A 20,322-nucleotide genomic window follows, 5' to 3' on the forward strand; every position below is an offset into this window, starting at 1 on the left:
AAACTATCTAGTAATATCAGCCGTATTCATCTATATATCGCTATAACAGTAAGGATTCTAACACCATCTTTTGGGATTATGACCCTTTAGTATTTTTATCTATTGGAGATAACTTGCTCCTCTTTTGTAACCGCGACCAAATGCAAATTTTTTGTGCTGATTCTCAAAAACCATCTTATTAATGGCCTCTTTTTTTGTGACATGAAAATGACATTGTTACTGTTTTCATTATTACTGTCCCCTCATCACACTTTTCTGGTGCATAATAGGGTCTGGGAGGGAGAGCCGACAAGGAGCGGGGGCGCCATATCGCAATATTAGGGTGTGAACCTCCGCAGAAAGGTAGGGGCATTTTTTTAGGCTGCTTTAGGGCCAGGCCCACTTCCCTCCTGTGACTCTATTATATCTATAAGTCCCCCCTTTTTATGATAATTTTGAATAAAAATGTTATATATAGTAGGAGGGTCTTTTTTAGTTTAAGTTGTTGTAATTTTTTTGGCCCTCTCTCCCTCTGATTCAGTTTTGCAGATTCATCCGGCTGTAGTTACCATTTAGATTGGTGTTGTTCTCTCTAAAGTCATTGGCACAATTTTGACTTTCAACGTCTTTCATTGGTTTCTTCTTTTTCAGACAACTATAAAAATGAAAAAATAAAAATCACATTGTAAATTACAAAGTAAAACATGTCTGTATTCTGCAGAATGTAAGAATGAAACATGTTATCTAGTCCTATCTGTAGAGAGATCACCAGTCAGTCATTTTGGTGTAGCAGAGCCTGGTAGGGCAGGGTTAAGTCCGAGCTTTGCAGGATTTGATTAGATGCACCCACTTAGCTTTTTTTTTTCTTACTACAGCCAGGACCTCTGTTCACTATTTCTGTCTGCTAGATGAAGCAGAGTCGAGTGTACTGGAGCTAGTGAGTGTTCAGCCAACATTTGAGCTATAGCTGAGAGGAAGATGTGCCGGGATCTCTCTGTGAATGGAGACAGCATGGGTCAGCTAGGAAAGCTGAGCAGTCTGTGTGCAGGAGCGGCAGAGAACCGTTCGTCAGCTGCAGCCTGTATAGTATGAACCGTCCCCAGGAGTTGAACCCTTCTGTTTGGCACTGGAGGCTGCTATAACTCGTACTGAAGGGGATACCAAAACTGGTGGGATCGTGCCTCTTCTATGTATGAAGTTTGCTTTTGGAGAACGGACTGTAATCTGTTCAGGTGAGCTCACACTGACATATGGGCCCTGCTAAATGAATTATTTGCTCTGACACCTTTGTGCCTAGAAGAGGATGTTTTTGGTTTGGAATCCCTTGGAATTTTCTGAAAGCATTAAAACTGCACCGGTTTGACCCAAACAGCATTGACTATGTGAATGGTACCTAATGCCTATCTGAGAGCGTCAATCCCTACAAAGTCTAATATACGCCCATCAGTTACCCGCAGGTCACAGCTCCAGGGTGATGTGTGTGTGAGCCACAAGAGGCCTACACTAAAGTATTCCCATTACTGGAGTAACCTGAAGATGTGACATTTCCTCTACAGACTCCTGTGTAGCCCATAAATCATGACTTCCTATACTTACCCATAGATGATAGCAATGGGACGCATGAATACTGCGAGGATGAAGAGAATGGCGGCAGGTATAACAATCCTATAGACTGTATCCTCAGGTGGTTTTGGAGGCATGGTGACATTCTCTAAAAAGAGAAAGAACATAAGTGATCAGGTAACCAGAGCTGGAATGTGTTCAGAAGTGGAAACCAAAACCCTGGACCGGGCGGCCTGAGGAGCCAAGTATGACTATTAACAGAGGGGAATTTAGTGTGGAAAATGATGGATTATTTTTATGTCATATCAATATATAATGGACAAAACAGAGATCTGCTCCTTTATATTTCTGGAATAGGGAACAAACACATGATGGGAGACGACACCTGTAATTACAAGTAACACATGAAGAATCCTCCATTCCATGTACGATGTGACGTCATCTAACTCTCCAGTCACAGAAGAGAAGTGACAGAACCCCTAATGACCCGGAGCCTGACGCTCATACACCGGGCCCTAATCATGGATCCTAATAGTGTCTGGGGCCGGAGGTGAAATGTTCCATGTGAGGGACAGATCTGAGTTCTGAGCTGCTGATCGCCTGTCTCTTGTGGGCGCCTTCTGCTACATGTAGTAGTCGGTGCATCCAGCCCGGAGAGAACAGTATTAATGCTCGGCGTCTCCTCTATGTGTTATTAGACTGGACCCTGGAAGCCAAACGGCCTCTTTCCCCAATTCCACATTACATGGTAAAATGAAGAATGTAATTCACAACTACAACTCGTTCAGCAAAAAGATGAACAAGTCCTCATACGGCCATATGAAGGGAAAAAAGTTATGGCTCTTGGAAGAAGGAGAGGAGAAAAAAAGCCCATAAACGAAAATTGGCTGCAGAAGGGAAGGGGTTAACCCCGTAGTCAGAGTATATCTGGTAATGCGCTTACCTTCGTTAATCCTGATCTGCTCTAGTGATCGAGGGTTGCGGATAAAGATGGGAGCACCTTCCGTGGGTGCTAATAGCACGCTGAGAACTAGAAGTAGTCTAAACAGCATTGGAGCCTGGAGGAATATCGCTTACTGTGTGCGGCACAATCAGCTTCTCCAGACAAAGCGTCTCACTGCAACATCGCTGGTTAGAACCAAGCATTCCGTGACATCACAGCTGGAACCCAATAGTGACATCATGGTGGGCGGGGCTACACATGAGTGATGTCACAATTGGGGCTCATCCACTAAACGTTCCCAATGTATATAATAAGAATATACAAAAGAAAGAAAGGGAAAGAAGAAAAATAAATAACTCAAAAAGGAAAGAACACTTTTTTTCACATACTCACATTTATTATATTTTATGTACTTTTATACAACAGAAATGTGTTCCCATTTGGGAGAATAATCATTCTCACTTTCAGTCATTGACTTTTTTCAACATTCTTTACACATTTTTTCTTTTCACTATTTTGTTTTCCACTTTAATTGCATTTTTATTCATTTGCACATACGGTTCATATTCACATAGAAGCTTTTCTCCTTTCTACCTTTTTACTAGGTTATTTCACTATCATTATCACTTACAGTCACATTTTTCTTTTTTTCCTCAATATCTTTCTCCCATTTCCCCTTCCCATTAAATATCACTATTCCCCTTTGTTCATAGTCATCAACAGCCATATTATCACAAAATATCTTCACCAACTCTTTTTCCAATGGTAAAGATGGCGGCCATGATTGTTGTGCACTGTCCTGACTGGCTAGCTGGTCCCACATCATGAGCCGTGATATTGTTGCACTTCATTGACGCGCTTCTTGCTGCCGGCCGGCAGCAGATGTCATGCCCATGCGCACGCGGAAGCGCTCAATAAGGTGACGTTTTCCCTGATGACCCATTTGCAGCAGCTGTATTCGCACTTTATTAGCCAGCCGATACCCCTCCACCACACGTCCTGTCAAAGCGGAAGCGAAACGCGTGCTGGATTTGTGGCATGCTCACTTGGTCTGTATTATGCATATACTCTATCACGTCATTAATTATTAATACAGGAGAAGTGAGGGCCCTGCTCGCAAGCTTACAACCTACAAGGAATTTGGAGGGGCGCAATAGGTGAGAAGCACTTGTTATTTCAGGTCCAGCCATTATAATAGATAGGGGTTTTCATATAAAGCTGCACGATCCGGTCATCAACCAGTATGTTTAAATGCAGATATCAAGTGCGGTTTTCATGTGCATGGAGCCTGTGGAGTCAGATGAATAGGAGGGAGCATTTATTATCCTGGGTTGCTTTATGCATGGCATCATATAATAATGTAGGTTAATATTAAGATGAGCAGGACTCATGGGAGTTCGGGTTTGTCGGGTTCGGACAAACTTTAGTCCAAAGTTTGGTTCGAGTACCAGAACCTGACCAAAGCTTGACCCCGGACCTGAACCTCATATTAGTCAATGGGGACCTGAACTTTGATGCTGTAAAATGGTTTTAGTAAGGGCTACGGGTTCACTTAAGTAGGCAAAATGGGGGTAAGAGCACGACAATTGCCCTGCAAACAAATGTAGATGGAGAAATTACTTAAAATAACAAAATATTTTAAAAAAAATCTTAAACCAAAAGGCGGAAGTCCTAGTTGAGAAGTAGAGCAGTTCCTTGTGAGTGTATTTTACTGTATTTGTTAATAAATAAATGAAAAAAATAATGTGGATTCCCCTATTTTTAATAACCAGCAAATGGAAAGCAGACAGTTGTGAGCTGTTCTTATTATTTAGGGTCCCACCTTATTTGTAATAAGTAGAAAAGGCAAAGCAGACAACTGTGAGCTGAAATTAATAGGATGTGAAGCACCATAGTTATTGGGCCCTTCCCAGCATAATAAGACCAGCTCACTTGCAGTATAAGCCAGTGTAGGCCTGAACTTTTTTGCTGTAAAATGATAGTTGCAAGTGGTTGGGGGTTGCAAAAGGAAGTAAAATTGGGTTAGGAGCAGGACAGCTGCTCTGCAAACAAATGTGGATAGCAATTTCACTTAAAATTACAGAGAATAAAAAAAATATAATAATTATCTTGAACCAGGAGGCAGATGCCAAAGTGAAGAGGTGTAGATGGATGTGGCAGTGTAAGTGGAAGAAGCACGGGAGGAGGTATCCAACACTGTTTTTGTGGAGTTTTTGTTTTTTAGGGAAATTGCTTTAAAGTTTTGTTACGGTAATTGCTGGGTTCTGTAGGTGTACAATACAGTGGGTACGGAAATTATTCAGACCACTTTATATTTTTCAATCTTTGCTTCTTTGCAGCCATTTGGCAAATTCAAAAAAGTTCATTTTTTTTCTCATTAATGTACACTCTGCACTAGAGTTGAGCGAAACGGGTCGAAAAAATTGAAAAGTCGCCGACTTTCGCCAAAGTCAAGTTTCATGAAACGAAACCCGACCTTAGCGTGAGGTCGGCCACGAGGTCGGCGACTTTAGCAGCAAAGTCACGTTTCAAAAGATGCTTGAGCGCCCTTTTTGCAGCCAATCATGAAGAACGGACACTGTGGGCAACGTGATGGCATAGGCAGCGGTCACCACCATCTTGGAGAAGGGCATGCAAGTGATTGGCTTGCTTTGTGGGGCATCACAGGGGTATAAAAGGGTGGGGATGCCAACCGCCATGTTACTCATGCTAATCTCAGAATAGGGAGAGCTGCTGCTGGTGATTCTGTAGGGAGAGCGTTAGGCAGGGAAGAAGATACCAAAAACTGATTCTGCTGCTAGAGACTTTGCCTGTACAACACACCAGTCACTGTGCAGTGCAAGGGGAGGCTATATTTTGGTGCCTCAGCTCTGTTGATTAATAGGCTGCCTTTTAATGATACCTGGTAGCTGCATTGCTGTGTGCACACTGCTGAGCAAACTGCTTTTTTCAAAGCAATCCAGATTTTATTGTTTTGTTCTTGTGAGTTACTGAGCATTCATTTTTCACACACCGTACAGCTTTGTACGCTCCTCACACAGTACCGTGTAACGGCTGTTATCACGGCCACAGTGAAGCTATCTGTGTGTGACTCTGTAAGGATAAGTCAAGGAGTTGTTCCGTTCTTACAGACCTCCACCTTATAGTTTGGTCTGGTTTTCAAACAGTTCAGTATATTTGCTGTTTGATTACATTCAAAACTATAGAGAGGCAGCGTGTGTCAGTCCGTATCCAAAAACATGGAGCTTGACAATTTTACATACACCCGACAGCGGTATTCGTGCACGCTCTTCTCTCAGTACCGTGTAACGGCTGTTATCACGGCCAAATTGAAGTTAAGTGTGTGACTCTGTAAGGAAAAGTCGAGAAGTTGTTCCGTTCTTTCAGACCTACACTCTAGGGAGATTCCAGTTCTGCCCAATTCTATATACACCTTGTAGTTTGTCATACACTAGGCAATTTCTGCCGGTCACATTGCGGTGTTAAATAAACAGGGCTTGACTGAATCCAACAGTGTCCTGAAGTGTAGAGACATTCCAATTCTCCACAGTCCTCTATACACCTTGTACCTTGTTTTAAAGTACCAGAGAGTTGGTGGAAATTTGTGTACATTTTTCCAAAAAAGGAGGAAGTGTGGTGGAAGAGTCCATGGAAGTGGGCGGGGTTTGGCAGCTGGTAATGATGGTGTTGGATCTGCTGGTATTGGCAAAAGCAAAATAGCACCTAATGCAGGAGGTGTTGAGGCTGCGTCATCGTCTGGCTCCACAAGGCCTCGAAGGCTCCCTTTTCTCTGTGAAGGTAAACCGCTTCTAAAGCCGGAGCTTCATGTACAAGTTTTGGCTTGCATTGCTGACTCAGCCTCAAGCTCTATTGCCTACTCTTCTGAAGTTTTAAAAAATAAAAGCACTGAGTCGTCATTGGAGGCTCATGGTCATGAACCACATCTTTCCTTGTGTCCTTCACCCCTACCAAAATTGAAGGATGCGGCAGGCCACACTACAGATTACTCCATGGAGCTGCTTTCACATACCATGCCTGGGTTATCAAGTCAAATCGTGAATTACCCTGGCAAAGATGAATCTGACATGGAGTGCAATGATGCACAGCCACTGATAGATGATTCTGCTGGTACATTTACTCAGAGCACTACATTGTCCTCGCTGTGTACTGAGACAGAATCTGATCCAGATGAAACTCAGGTGCCCCTTCCCACATACTATACCACCATACATGGTGCCACAGAGGAAGGTGCACATGACATTGAAGACGAGGTGATGGATGACCCAGTTGTTGTCCCAGATTGGCATCCATTGGGGCTAGAGTGTGCCACTGCCAATAGCTCACAAGAGGACGTGGAGCATCCGCAGAGGGCATCGACATGGCAACAGTTGTTATCTGGCAGGCCCGGAGCAGTCCAAAAACGGGTTACAAAAACCCAAAAAATTGCAGGACAACTTGGCCAGATGGTCCAAATAGCACAGCGTGCAAGGCCTCAAACTGTTTTCCCTAGTAGGAAGAGTGCAGTGTGGCACTTTTTTTAACAAAATCCTAATGATCAGGCAAAGGTTATCTGTAAGAAGTGCGTAAAGACCTTTAGCCGAGGGAAAAATCTGAGAAATTTGAATACCAGTTGCATGCTAAGACATTTAACCACCATGCACTTGCAAGCGTGGACGGACTACCAAAACTCACGTACCACATGTGCTGCTGCTCCCAAAGAAGGTAGTCAGCAACGCAACATTGTTTCCCCCACTGTAAGTCCACCGGTTAGCACACCGCCAGCAGCAAATGTTGAGTTGTCGTTGCAAGGGCTAATCAGTCAGGGAATCACACTCTTATTGCAACGAAAGATTGAATCTAGGCCATCAGAAAGAACACCAACTCCATCACCATCATCAACCCTCTCTCAGTCCACCATGTCCACCGCTAGTTCCACCATATGCAGCTCTCAAGTCCAGCTCACCCTTCCAGAGACTATGAGTAGGACAAAAAAGTACTCATCCTCTCATCCGCGTACACTGTGTTTGAACGCCCACATTGACAAACTAATCTCGTTGTAGATGATGCCCTATCGGTTGGTTGAAAGCGCAGCTTTCCGCGAACTAATGGCCTACGTAGTACCACGCTATGAACTACCAAGTCGCCACTTCTTTTCTCGCAAAGCCATCCCAGCCCTCCACCTTCATGTGAAAGACTGCATTGTCCATGCACTCAAGCAGTCAGTGAGTGGAAAGGTGCACCTCACAACTGATGCATGGTCCAGTAGGCATGGCCAGGGCCGTTACGTATCCATCACTGCGCACTGGGTTAATGTGGTAGATGCAGGGTCCACAGGGGACAGCGGTGGTGGAACAGTGCTGCCTAGCCCACGGTATAGGAAACAGTTGGCTGTAGGCGTTCGGCCCTCCTCCTCCTCGAAAGCTGGTCCACAGAGCGCAGTCGCAAGAGCACTGCATCCGCAGCTGACAATGTTGCAAACGAGGTGTCCCCCTATCGATCAGCTAGTGGAAAGCGTCAGCAGGCTGTGTTGCAGATGATATGTTTGGGCGACAGACACACCGCGGAGGTGCTGGCCGAGTACTTTCAGCGACAAACTGAGTCATGACTGGGCAGTCTACATCTTGAGGCATTCAAGGTAGTTAGTGATAACAGCCGGAATTTTGTGGCAGCCATAGCCCTTTCAAAACTCAGACACATACCTTGCTTAACTCACACCTTCAAACTGGTGGTGCAGTGCTTCCCCACTAATTATTCGGAGTTAACAGGCCTGCTCCAGAAGGTTCGAAGACTGTGCTCGCACATCCGCCGGTCGCCGGTACACTCCAGTCGTATGCATAAGCTGCAGCGATTGATCCACCTTCCCAAGCACCGCCTAATTATCGACGCTGCAACAAGGTGGAACTCCACCCTGCACATGGTTGAGTGGCTGTGCGAACAAAGGCTGGCCGTAATGCATTTGTGGGAGGATACACGGGCAGGCACTTTGAGGGCAGACATGGAGTTGACAGGTGTGCAGTGGTCGAAGCTGAAAGACCTCTGTAAAGTCCTTCAGTGTTTTGAGGAATGCACACGGCTGGTAAGCGCAGACGACACCCTCATAAGCATGAGGATCCCACTTATGCATCTGCTCATGCAAACTGTGACACACATTAAGGAGCAGGCGTCTGCAGCCGAGGTTGATGAGGAGGAAGAGGAGGAGGGAAGCCTTGATGACAGTGAGCCATTGTCTGATCAGGGAACTGTCGTGGACGAGGTGGAGGAAGAAGAGGACGAGGAGGAGGAAGATGATGGGGATAATTATTTAGGGGAGGAGGATGCTTCTCGTAGGGCAAGAGAAAATATTGGCTTTGCAAGGTCTGGTACTGGGTTTGAGCGTGATTGGAGGGATGTGGATCTGCCTGAAAGTGCTCCTCCACCCAGCACTCGCAGTGCATCATTGACACCTGGAACATTGACCCACATGTCAGATTATGCCTTGCAGATCCTAAAAAGGGACTCCCGCATTGCCCAAATGATGAACGATGATGACTACTGGTTGGCCAGCATCCTGGATCCACGCTATAAAGGCAAATTCCAAAACATCATGCCACAGGAGAACCTTGACCTAATATTGGCTAATAAACAAGCTGCTCTGGTAAACCGGTTGGTTGAGGCATTCCCAGCACACAGCAGCGGTGAAGGTTCTCACACAAGCCGTAGGGGCCGGGTGCAACTTGGAAGAGGTGTTCGTGGTGCACACATCAGAAGTGGCGTTGGAGACAGGGGTTTCATGACCATGCTGTGGACGGATTTTTCAAGTCCCGCTCACACGACTGGTAATACTGCATCAATTGAAAGTGACAGGAGACAGCACTTGTCAAGTATGGTTACAAACTACTTTTCCTCCCATATTGATGTTCTCCCTCACAGGTCATTCCCATTTGACAATTGGGCAGTTAAACTGGACGCCTGGCCTGAATTGGCACAATATACCTTACAGGAGCTCGCTTGCCCAGCTGCAAGTGTGCTATCGGAAAGAGTCTTCAGTGCTGCTGGATCAATACTGACAGAAAAAAGGACCCATCTGTCGACCCAATATGTGGATGATCTAACCTTCATTAAAATGAACCATGCATGGGTTTCCAAGGATTTTGTCCCACCTTACCCTTATGACACATATGTTGCCAGAAAAATTGTTTTCTTTGGTCCGCCTGTTCCTGGGACTTGACCAATTTCGCCTTTAGCAGCAGGTGAATGTCCCACATCAACATATGGCATTTTGTAAACCTCCCTAACTGGGCAGCCTCCTCTGGGCCGGGGTCACCACCGAGCGCACGCAACCGTGCAAGTGCCGTTGCCCTGGACAGGTGGGTGGGCCGACTCGTGGGCTCGGGACTGACACAGGGTCCCTCATAGTGCAATCAAGTGTCTCTGATGGTGGGGGTGCACACCCGCCATCAGACACACCGCCGTACTATGAGGGGCCCAGTGCCAGTGCCGACCTCCACGAGTGGGCCCCCCTTGCTTGGGCAGGGCCCCAGCATTTGCAATGTTTTCCTCTCCCTGCTCCTCCGCTGTGTAGTCTGGGCTGTCAAATCCATCTCTGGGACTGCCACTTCAAATTTGGTGAACTGATACAAGATTATGGTTAAGACGTAGCTATGCCCTGTCCCGCTGGCCAGGATCTAGCTTCAGATGATCAATGGCTTCCATTTCTTATGGACGTCGACTTACAATGAGATGCAGTGGTGGTTTCTCATCAGCTTTAACAGTTTTCCTACCCACAGACGTGTGACATTCTAGCGCACATTTTTAAATGTGCCCTCCCTCTCATGCCAATCCAATTGAATCGCCTACAGCCTGTGGCTTCTGTGTTTTGCACTCCAAAGTTACGTGAGAGATCATGATAGGCAATGAGCACCATGTTTACATCTGTCCCTGTGATCAAAATTGGATTGATATCAGTAACGGTGATCGGATCAACGGTACTGCGATACAGCAACACTTTCTTCACAAAGAAAGGTTTTTGCTGTGTTCACACACTAATTAATTGAGGGTCAGCATCGCCTCTGAGAATTGTGACGGAAGTTGTTCCCGTGAATAGTAATTTGTAGATTTCTGCAATCACTAGACTTTAGGTCAATAACTGTATGCATCTCATTTCCTATTGCAGAGAGTCTGGGCTGTCTTACTGAGACAGAAATATAAATGAAGATTTAAAAATACCACCAAAAGTGTATCATGGTGTACGCTTGAAATACATTTCCTTTTTTCTAATTTTTAGATTGTTGTGTAATCCATGCAGAGAACATGGAGATTTTAAATGTTTAAACTATGCTCTATATAGCTGCTATCCAGTGATAATGTACCGTATCTCAACTTTGAACAATCTGGTCAAATCCATACTGGGCCTGAGACCGTCTGAGCCTGCCTCCTGATTGATACACATAGGTTTTTAATGTGCAAACTAGGCACCATATATACGTGTTATCCGTTGTAACTGTACCCTTTATCAACTTTCTTGAATCTTGTAGAATCCATACTGGGCCTGAGAATGGCTGCAGAGCTGTTAAGCAAGCTACAGCACCTGTGGTTTGGACACGTAATGTTTTGCATTTTTTCTGGAATGGCGGTTAGGCCGAAATCAGGAATTGCTGTTGACCTGCACTTACTGGGAAATCATCGTTTGCGGAGAATAATTGGAATCCCAGATCCCCATCACTGACAGTGTTCAGCGGGTTATCTGCACCTGTAAGCGACAAAAGCTGGTCCTTTCAGTGTAGCGCGCATGTAGCCCCGGACATGGAAGGCCATGATAACCCTGTTATTACTCGATCGCGCATGCCAGAGCCTCGCATATCCCTCTAGTAAGCTTTACGCGTACTGCGGGGGCATGCCGGAGTCTCGTTCGTTAACGTAATAAAGCGGACAAATCGCTAGCACAACTACTAACGGATAAACCACACCACACACAGAATCGACAAAGCTTTCAATGTGTGCATCTTTTTGTGAAGTGGCATGGTTGTGGTTTCCCCGGTGGAGTCCAATTAAGCCGCAGGCTCCACTCCTGGTGGTGCCCTATTGGACATTCCTTTAAGGTTCAGCTTTGCATCCATACTGCCCCCAGAAACAAACTCTTTGCCTTCATGGACGCTGTTTTGAGGTTCGTGGGAATAACGCCGCCCGATCGCCAGTTGCCATAATTTATTGGTGGGAAGTACGACGGAATATGATCGTGTTCATTTTCAGATTTTGGTTTTCTTTTTTACATTTTTATTCCAGCCTTTCTTGACTTCATAAGGGCATGACAAGCCTATATCTGTGTCTCCTCCACCTCCTCCTTTTACTCCTCCACCTCTTTTGTAAATGTAGTTGCCCTTTTCCATATGTTATTTTTGTCTTCTGAGCATTTTGTCAGCTTTGGGACACCTTTTAAGGTATTTTGTAATTGTTTTCTATGTGTTTGTGTTTGCCTGCCATTGTTTTCAGTGTGAGATTGACAATTATCCTTTGACTGAATAGAGCTGTACGCTTCTGATACAGTGCCATATATGTGATGTTAATTTGTGTCTATTTTGTGCTAAATTTGGAAGTTTGGTGGAAGAGGCCGCGGACGTGGGCATGGGGGGGCCAGCTGGTGCTGATGGTGGTGGTGGTGCATCTGCTGGTAGTGGCAAAAACACAATAGCAGCTAAGGCAGGAGGTGTTGAGCCTGCATCATGGACTGTCTACGGAACGCCAGGAAGGCTACTGTTATGAGCCGTGGAACGCACTAAATAAAATTAAAATAAAGTGCGTTCACCGCTCGGGGTCCACCGTGCGGTAGATGACAAAACCGCTGCTGAAAGTGGCAGGGCACTCAGGCGGAGATGTGCACAGGACTTTAGCTGCAGTCAGTGCACTAAAGCAGACTCTGTTATATGCACAGAACTGCCAACAAAACATAAATACCGCTGATTCTGTTTAGGGTCACAGACTTCAGCGATGTGGACACGGTATTAAAGCTCACAGAAATAGCCTTAAACACCAGGACTATCCCCTCTAGACCTACCGTAAAACTTAAGGTATGAGGTGTCGCAACTGCGAACACCCGGGAGGCTGCAACCGCAGCGCGGCGTGAACAGAGCCGCAAGCAAGGCGCTGCAAGGACGCTGGCGCAATGCAGGACGCTTAGCTGCTGCAAAAGGTATGGCTGGACCGCGCTGGCGCTAGCGCTGCTACTGGCGGCTGCCCAATCACTCACACAATCGCAATATCAGAGGGAAGGGGTTTCATAATAAGTCATCCACCAGTCCAAGCATCCATTACCATAAACACAGCAGCAGTATGAAAATACTAGCGCATGGCGGAACGGCCATGCGCACTTTTTCTAGCGTTCGGGACCTGCCGAAAATCTCCAGAGCCCTGAGCATACCCAATGGAATCAGGAACAGGACCTGAGCACCTGACTCCTGAAGTCCAATGGGAGCTCATCCCATGAGCATGCTCAGAAGAAGGGACGAAGGACTTAGCCTCTGGTGGCAAATGTGAGGATCTGTGTTCCTGCATAGGTATTGTAGGAACCAGATTCCTAACATTACCCCCCTCCTAGGGCCCCCCTCCCTGAAGCCTCCGACCCACCAGCCTGTGCCCGGCAATGGCACAGACCTCAGACTCGCCAAACAGCGAACCTGATGTCCTAGTAGGTGAAACTGAAAACCGGGACATATGGATGGTATCAGCGGAGGTCAGGTCACCAGGTCTCAGGAGGGATACCCTGTTGACAATAGGAGCGGAAGGTTTAGGAGACCGCCGCCGTGTATCGACGGCCGTCACCACCCTCCATTCTGGGAGACTGTCCCGAGCACATAACGTGCATGCCCGAATGAATTTTTTGAAGTCTCGAGCTTTATGGGGCCACCAATACGCTCCAGCCAAGGTGTATATGAGCCGACATGTTTTATAAAAAAAAAAGCCATTTTATAAAAATAAAGTGAACTTTACTGTTGGAACTGGTGAAACATATATACAGCAGGCATCAGGTACAAAGTTTCTTTTCACATCTTCGGTTTTACACAGAGGCACAGGCATGGCGGTCACATGTGACAGCATCACAACATTTCAGCAATAAAACATAGGTGACTAGACATAGGTTACACCCCCATTACTAACCCTATAGTGAAATGTAATAAAGACAAGCAGCCCCATACTATGATGTTCCCAACTCCAAACTTCACTGTTGGTATGGTGATTTTGGGGTGATATGTAGTCCCTTTTGACCTCCAAACATGGTGTGCATTATGGCATCCAAAGAGTTCAATTTTGGTCTCATCTAGGCAGACTATATTGTCTCAGTATTTCACAGGCTTGTCTAAATGTTGTGGAGGAAACTTTAAACATGCCTGAACATGCTTTTTATTCAGCAATGGAGTCTTGTGTGGTGAGCGTGCATAGAGGCCATGGAGGTTCAGTGCATTACTTATTATTTTATTTAAAACTAGCTGAAGTGCCCGGCGCTGCCCGGGCATAGTAACTAACTGTGGCTAGTTATAGCAAATTATAATTATCCTCCATCACATAGTCCCGTGCCCATACACCCATCATGCATATCCACGATCCCATAGTCGAGTGCCCATATACCCATTATACATCCTTCATCTAATAGTCCCATGCCCATATACCCATCATACATATCCTCCATCCCATAGTCCCGTGCATATATACCATCATACATATCCTCCATCCCATAGTCCCGTGCCCATATACCCATCATGCATATCCACGATCCCATAGTCGAGTGCCCATATATCCATCATGCATATCCTCCATCCCATAGTCCCATGCCCATATACCAATCATACATATCCGCCATCCCATAGTCCCGTGCCCATATACCCATCATGCATATCCTCCATCCCATAGTCCCGTGCATATACACTCACTGGCCACTTTATTAGGTACACCATGCTAGTAAGGGGTTGGACCCCCTTTTGCCTTCAGAACTGCCTCAATTCTTCGTGGCAGAGATTCAACAAGGTGCTGGAAGCATTCCTCAGAGATTTTGGACCATATTGACATGATGGCATCACACAGTTGGAGCAGATTTGTCGGCTGCACATCCCTGATGCGAATCTCCCGTTCCACCACATCCCAAAGATGCTCTATTGGATTGAGATCTGGTGACTGAGGAGGCCATTTGAGTACAGTGAACTCATTGTCATGTTCAAGAAACCAATCTGAGATGATTCGAGCTTTATGACATGGCGCATTATCCTGCTGAAAGTAGCCATCAGATGTTGGGTACATTGTGGTCATAAAGGGATGGACATGGTCAGCAACAATACTCAGGTAGGCTGTGGCGTTGCAACGATGCTCAATTGGTACCAAGGGGCCCAAAGAGTGCCAAGAAAAAATTCCCCACACCATGACACCACCACCACCAGCCTGAACCGTTGATACAAGGCAGGATGGATCCATGCTTTCATGTTGTTTACGCCAAATTCTGACCCTACCATCCGAATGTCGCAGCAGAAATCGAGACTCATCAGACCAGACAACGTTTTTCCAATCTTCTACTGTCCAATTTCGATGAGCTTGTGCAAATTGTAGCCTCAGTTTCCTGTTCTTAGCTGAGAGGAGTGGTACCCAGTGTGGTCTTCTGCTGCTGTAGCCCATCTGCCTCAAAGTTCAACGCACTGTGCGTTCAGAGATGCTCTTCTGCCTACCTTGGTTGTAACGGGTGGCAATTTGAGTCACTGTTGCCTTTCTATCAGCTCGAACCAGTCTGCCCATTCTCCTCTGACCTCTGGCATCAACAAGGCATTTCCGGCCACAGAACTGCCGCTCACTGGATTTTTTTTCTTTTTCGGACCATTCTCTGTAAACCCTAGAGATGGTTGTGCGTGAAAATCCCAGTAGATCAGCAGTTTCTGAAATACTCAGACCAGCCCTTCTGGCACCAACAATCATGCCACGTTCAAAGGCACTCAAATCACCTTTCTTCCCCATACTGATGCTCGGTTTGAACTGCAGGAGATTGTCTTGACCATGTCTACATGCCTAAATGCACTGAGTTGCCGCCATGTGATTGGCTGATTAGAAATTAAGTCTTAACACACAGTTGGACAGGTGTACCTAATAAAGTGGCCAGTGAGTGTATACCCATCATACATATCCTCCATCCCATAGTCCCGTGCCCATATATCCATCATGCATATCCACGATCCCATAGTCGAGTGCCCATATATCCATCATGCATATCCTCCATCCCATAGTCCCATGCCCATATACCAATCATACATATCCGCCATCCCATAGTCCCGTGCCCATATAACCATCATGCATATCCTCCATCCCATAGTCAACCATTATAACATCATAATGAGAGGCGGCAGGTCTTGCAACCTATGATGACATCAGCGTCGCCATGGCAACCACTATGACATCATAATGAGGGGCGTGGCTTGACGGGCACACACTTTTTCCCCAGTATGTAGATAGGGGCAAAATTGTTTGGTGAATTGGAACGCGCGGGGTTAAATTTTCGCCTCACAACATAGCTTAGGATGCTCTCGGGGTCCAGACGTGTGACTGTGCCAAATTTTGTGGCTGTAGCTGCGACGGTGCGGATGCCTATCCTGGACATACACACATACACATACATACACACATACATACACACTTTGAGCTTTATATATTAGATAATTGTATCTGCTGATTCAAGTCCATTTTGTAGTTTTCCACTGCTCTTGAACAACTCTTCTGATAATTCTTTCCACTACTCTGAAATCCTGCAAGGAGCACCTGATCTTACCTGGTTTATAGTGAAATTATCTACTTTCCATTTACAGATCATGACCTCAAAAGTGTTCACTGGAGCATTCAGTAGTTTAGGAAGTCATCCGTCACCAATGCCATCAGTAGGTTTTGCAACAATAAGGTTGAGAAGGTCTTGAGACAGCTCACTTGTTTTACCCATTATGAGCTATTTCTTGTGTGGCACCTTGGTAATGAGACACCTTTTTTTAGGCAATCAGTTGAACCAGCTGATATTATTTTTCACTAGCAGGATTGCTTTTTAATTACCAATAGATTTTAGCTGGTGTCGTGGCTTTCCATGGCTTTTAGCACCTCTCTTTCTTCCTGTGTTCAATATTTTTTTCTGTGTCATTTTTACATTCTTACACATAATTTATGGACATCTGTGGTTTGATCTCTTTGCCTTTGTGGGTTCAATGGGTTGTTAACGACAAATATGACAAATATGTGTTTAGAAATATGTTTACTTAGAAAATGGTGATGTATTCAATACTTATTTCATGCGCTGTATGTATACACATACACACACCTCTTTAGATGATAAATCACACATAGCATTTGTAACATACTAAGTGAACAAGGTCCATTACAACACACTTTTATGAATCCCTATAAAGGCAGCAAAGGAACGAAAGAGGATAGTAATATAAATCTAAATCAACATAATAATTTTGAACTTTCGAAAAGATTGTGCAAAAATCCTGCACTGTGTTCCTCTACAGCCCCAGGTTTATATATATTACTGTCATCTTTAGGGCTCATACTCACTTGTGAGAGACTCGTACCATTCTCATGCGAGTATCTCGCATGAAAACCTGGCACTGCCACCGGCACTCGGACAGGAGCGTGCGGCTACGTGTATTTCTATGCCACCGCCGCACGCTCCAGTGCCAGTGCTGGCGGCAGTGCCAGGTTTTCATGCCAGAGGCTCTCACGAGAATGGTGCGAGTCTCTCACAAGTGAGTATGAGCCCTTATACTGTTTTTTCTGCGGTTAGTAATTTTCTCCCCATCTAATTGTATATTTCCCGATGGACTTACAAGGTGACAAGTTCTAGGAATCCACTTCTATTCACATACTGGAGGTCTCTACATTACATTAAGTATGGCCGAAACAGCCTCAATTTGCAGGTAAGAATGGAGGGAAATTGCTGTAAAAGGTAGGAATAATTTTTCAGGTAACATCAAACTATTAGACTGGTATATTGCATTGGTCATTGCAATACAGTGATTCCAATCTGAGAGTAAATTGATCCAGCAGTTGTTAATAGGTAGCAAGATGTGTAGCTGATCCTATGGCCGGGGTCACACTAACCGACGAAAAATACGGTCCGTAGTTTACATGCGTAATACGGATGAATGACCCCTAAATAGTGCTCCGTAGGTCATCCGTAAGCAAGGTGTGGTCGCGTATTGTGCGCATGTCAGCATCCGTATGTAATCCGTATGGCATCCGTATGCAATCCGTATGGTGAGATTTTCTCGCAGCCTTGCAAAATGGACATTTAACGGTTTTGAGGCCTGCTAACTATTTAAATCATTAGCCTGCACCCTATTTATTGCCTCAGGAACAGGTGGCTGCCTCCATTCTGTCCATTTGTCACCTTGCATTCACTAGGTGTGTTGGTGTTGTATGTGCAACATGGCAAACAGTCTGAGTTTCAACACAACTGAGCAGGTTCTCTTCAACTGGCTTTTGTCACGCCTCTTTGGCCAACCATACCCAGTGATAGTGGATCCGCGGAGGAGGAGACGCATGTGGGTCCATCCACTTTTGAGGCAACGACTCACAAGAGGTCATTTTCACCGCCTCTATTCTTCTATGCGGGAGCATCCTGTCAAATTCTACCAATACTGTCGAATGAGCCTTGCAACATTTGATCGACTCTTGGAGACAGTGCGCCCTGGGATAACCTTTCAGGACACAAGGATGCGCAAAGCTATATCTGCAGAGGAGCGACTTCTACTCACAATACGGTATGTACTCCACAACCACATTCTCTACGTTCATAATGTGTTGGCCAAAGTATGTATTTTTGGCTTATTGGACTAAGATTAATGCCCTCATCTTAGTCCACATATGTTTCAACTTACAGACCAGAATGTTATGTGTAATATGTACTGAATATCACTTAGTAATTGGGCAAACAAAGATGTGTGTGTTATTCGCTCTGAATTCCTAACAAGTTTGGTATGTATGTACCTGGTGTTTTTGTAATTTGGGCATTGTAAAATCTTCCTTTTCTGTTGTTCTTCAGCTTCCTGTCCACTGGCCTTTCTTATGCCCCCCTCCACCATGAGTTTCTCATTGGAAGATCTACCATTTCAGGCATAGTCAGGTCAACGTGTATTGAAATCTGGACAAGACTACATCAACTCGTCATTCCCGAGCCCAGGATGGAAGACTGGTTGAGGATATCAAGGGACTTTGAGGAGGAATGCCAGTTTCCTAATTGTATTGGGGCTCTTGATGGCAAACATATCCGGGTGCGTAAGCCGCCAAACTCTGACTCCCAATTCTTCAATTATAAACAATACTTTTCTGTTGTATTGTTGGCTCTGGCAGACCCTAAATACAAGTTTATAATTGTTGACATTGGGGCCTATGGAAGGACGGGAGACTCTCGAGTCTTCAATACTTCCATTACGGCTCGGCGGCTACGCACCAACCAGCTGGATCTACCACCACCACGCCAGCTACCAGGCTCCATTCCAGAATCAGTCCCTTATAACCTTGTGGCAGATGAGGCGTTTCAGTTAACACGCAATGTCATGAGGCCATATCCCCGGCGCAACCTTGACCACAGGCGCAGAATTTTTAACTTGCGCCTATCACGTGCTCGGCGACTGGTGAAGTGTTCCTTTGGCATTCTTTATGCCAAATGGCGGGTACTCCAGTCTGCCATTCAGCTGAGTGAGCAAAATGTAAATGAAGTAGTGAAAGCCTGTGTGGTTCTTCATAACTTCACCAGGATTCATGATTGTTCCTCCTCTGCTGGTGTTGTGCGTAGGCCGGACAATGTGCATAGGGTGAGACCACCTATCAACCTTCAACGTAGACCGCTCTCTGGGCTCAAAGTGCGTGATATTTTCACTAATTACTTTATGTCACCTGAGGGGGAAACTTCTTGGCAAGAGCATGCTGTATCTATGTTATAATGTTTGCTTTTATGTGTGTCTAAATATATATATTTCTACCCCTTCTGATTCTATGTCTGTTTAATGGCATTGTTAAGCGTATGTTAGTATGCTGATACGGTTTTTGATAATTGAGACAGAGACGTAAATTGTAGTAGACAAATTTTTACTTTTGCCTTTTTTTGTTTCTTTTTTTAAAGGCAAACATATTTGTGCCATATGATACCTGGGGCAATGGGCCAAATTGCCCTTTTTGCAGATGTGAACATTTTTGAAGTATAAAATTTGCACACATTTCCAAAACAAACAGAATGTTATAACAAACTTGCTACATTAGACATTTTGAATCCAAAGGAAAAAATATGTGTTCTCCATCAACAAAATTATATAAAAAAGATAAAACTCACATTTCTTAGGAATGTTTGATAATCATATTAATAAGCCACCATGACAGCCAAGGCTACCTTACGCGTTTCTGACACATATTACATGTCTGTAAAAAGACTATATTTCACCAAGCTATACTGGGAAAGTCAAAGGATCAAAACAGACTACTCACTTGATAATGCCGAGAAAAGGCGTGCTGCCCTTATTCAAGTAGTCACTGTTTTGCCTGCTAAATATATTCCAGAATCAAGGCGAACAGCCTCAAGAACATCACGCTCTCTCTATGTATTATCAAGTGAGTAGTCTATTTTGATCCTTTGACTTTCCCAGTATAGCTTTGTGAAATATAGTCTTTTTTACAGACATGTAATATGTGTCAGAAACGCGTAAGGTAGCCTTGGCTGTCATGGTGGCTTATTAATATGATTATCAAACATTCCTAAGAAATGTGAGTTTTAGGCTTTTTATCTAAAATTGATGATGGAGACCACCTCTTTTTTCCTTTGGATAGGGATTTTGAGCACCAGTTGAACCACA

This window comes from Dendrobates tinctorius, unplaced genomic scaffold, assembly GCF_039654945.1.
Source record: "Dendrobates tinctorius isolate UK_male_01 unplaced genomic scaffold, ASM3965494v1 ptg000023l, whole genome shotgun sequence".
Taxonomy (NCBI): Eukaryota; Metazoa; Chordata; class Amphibia; order Anura; family Dendrobatidae; genus Dendrobates; species Dendrobates tinctorius.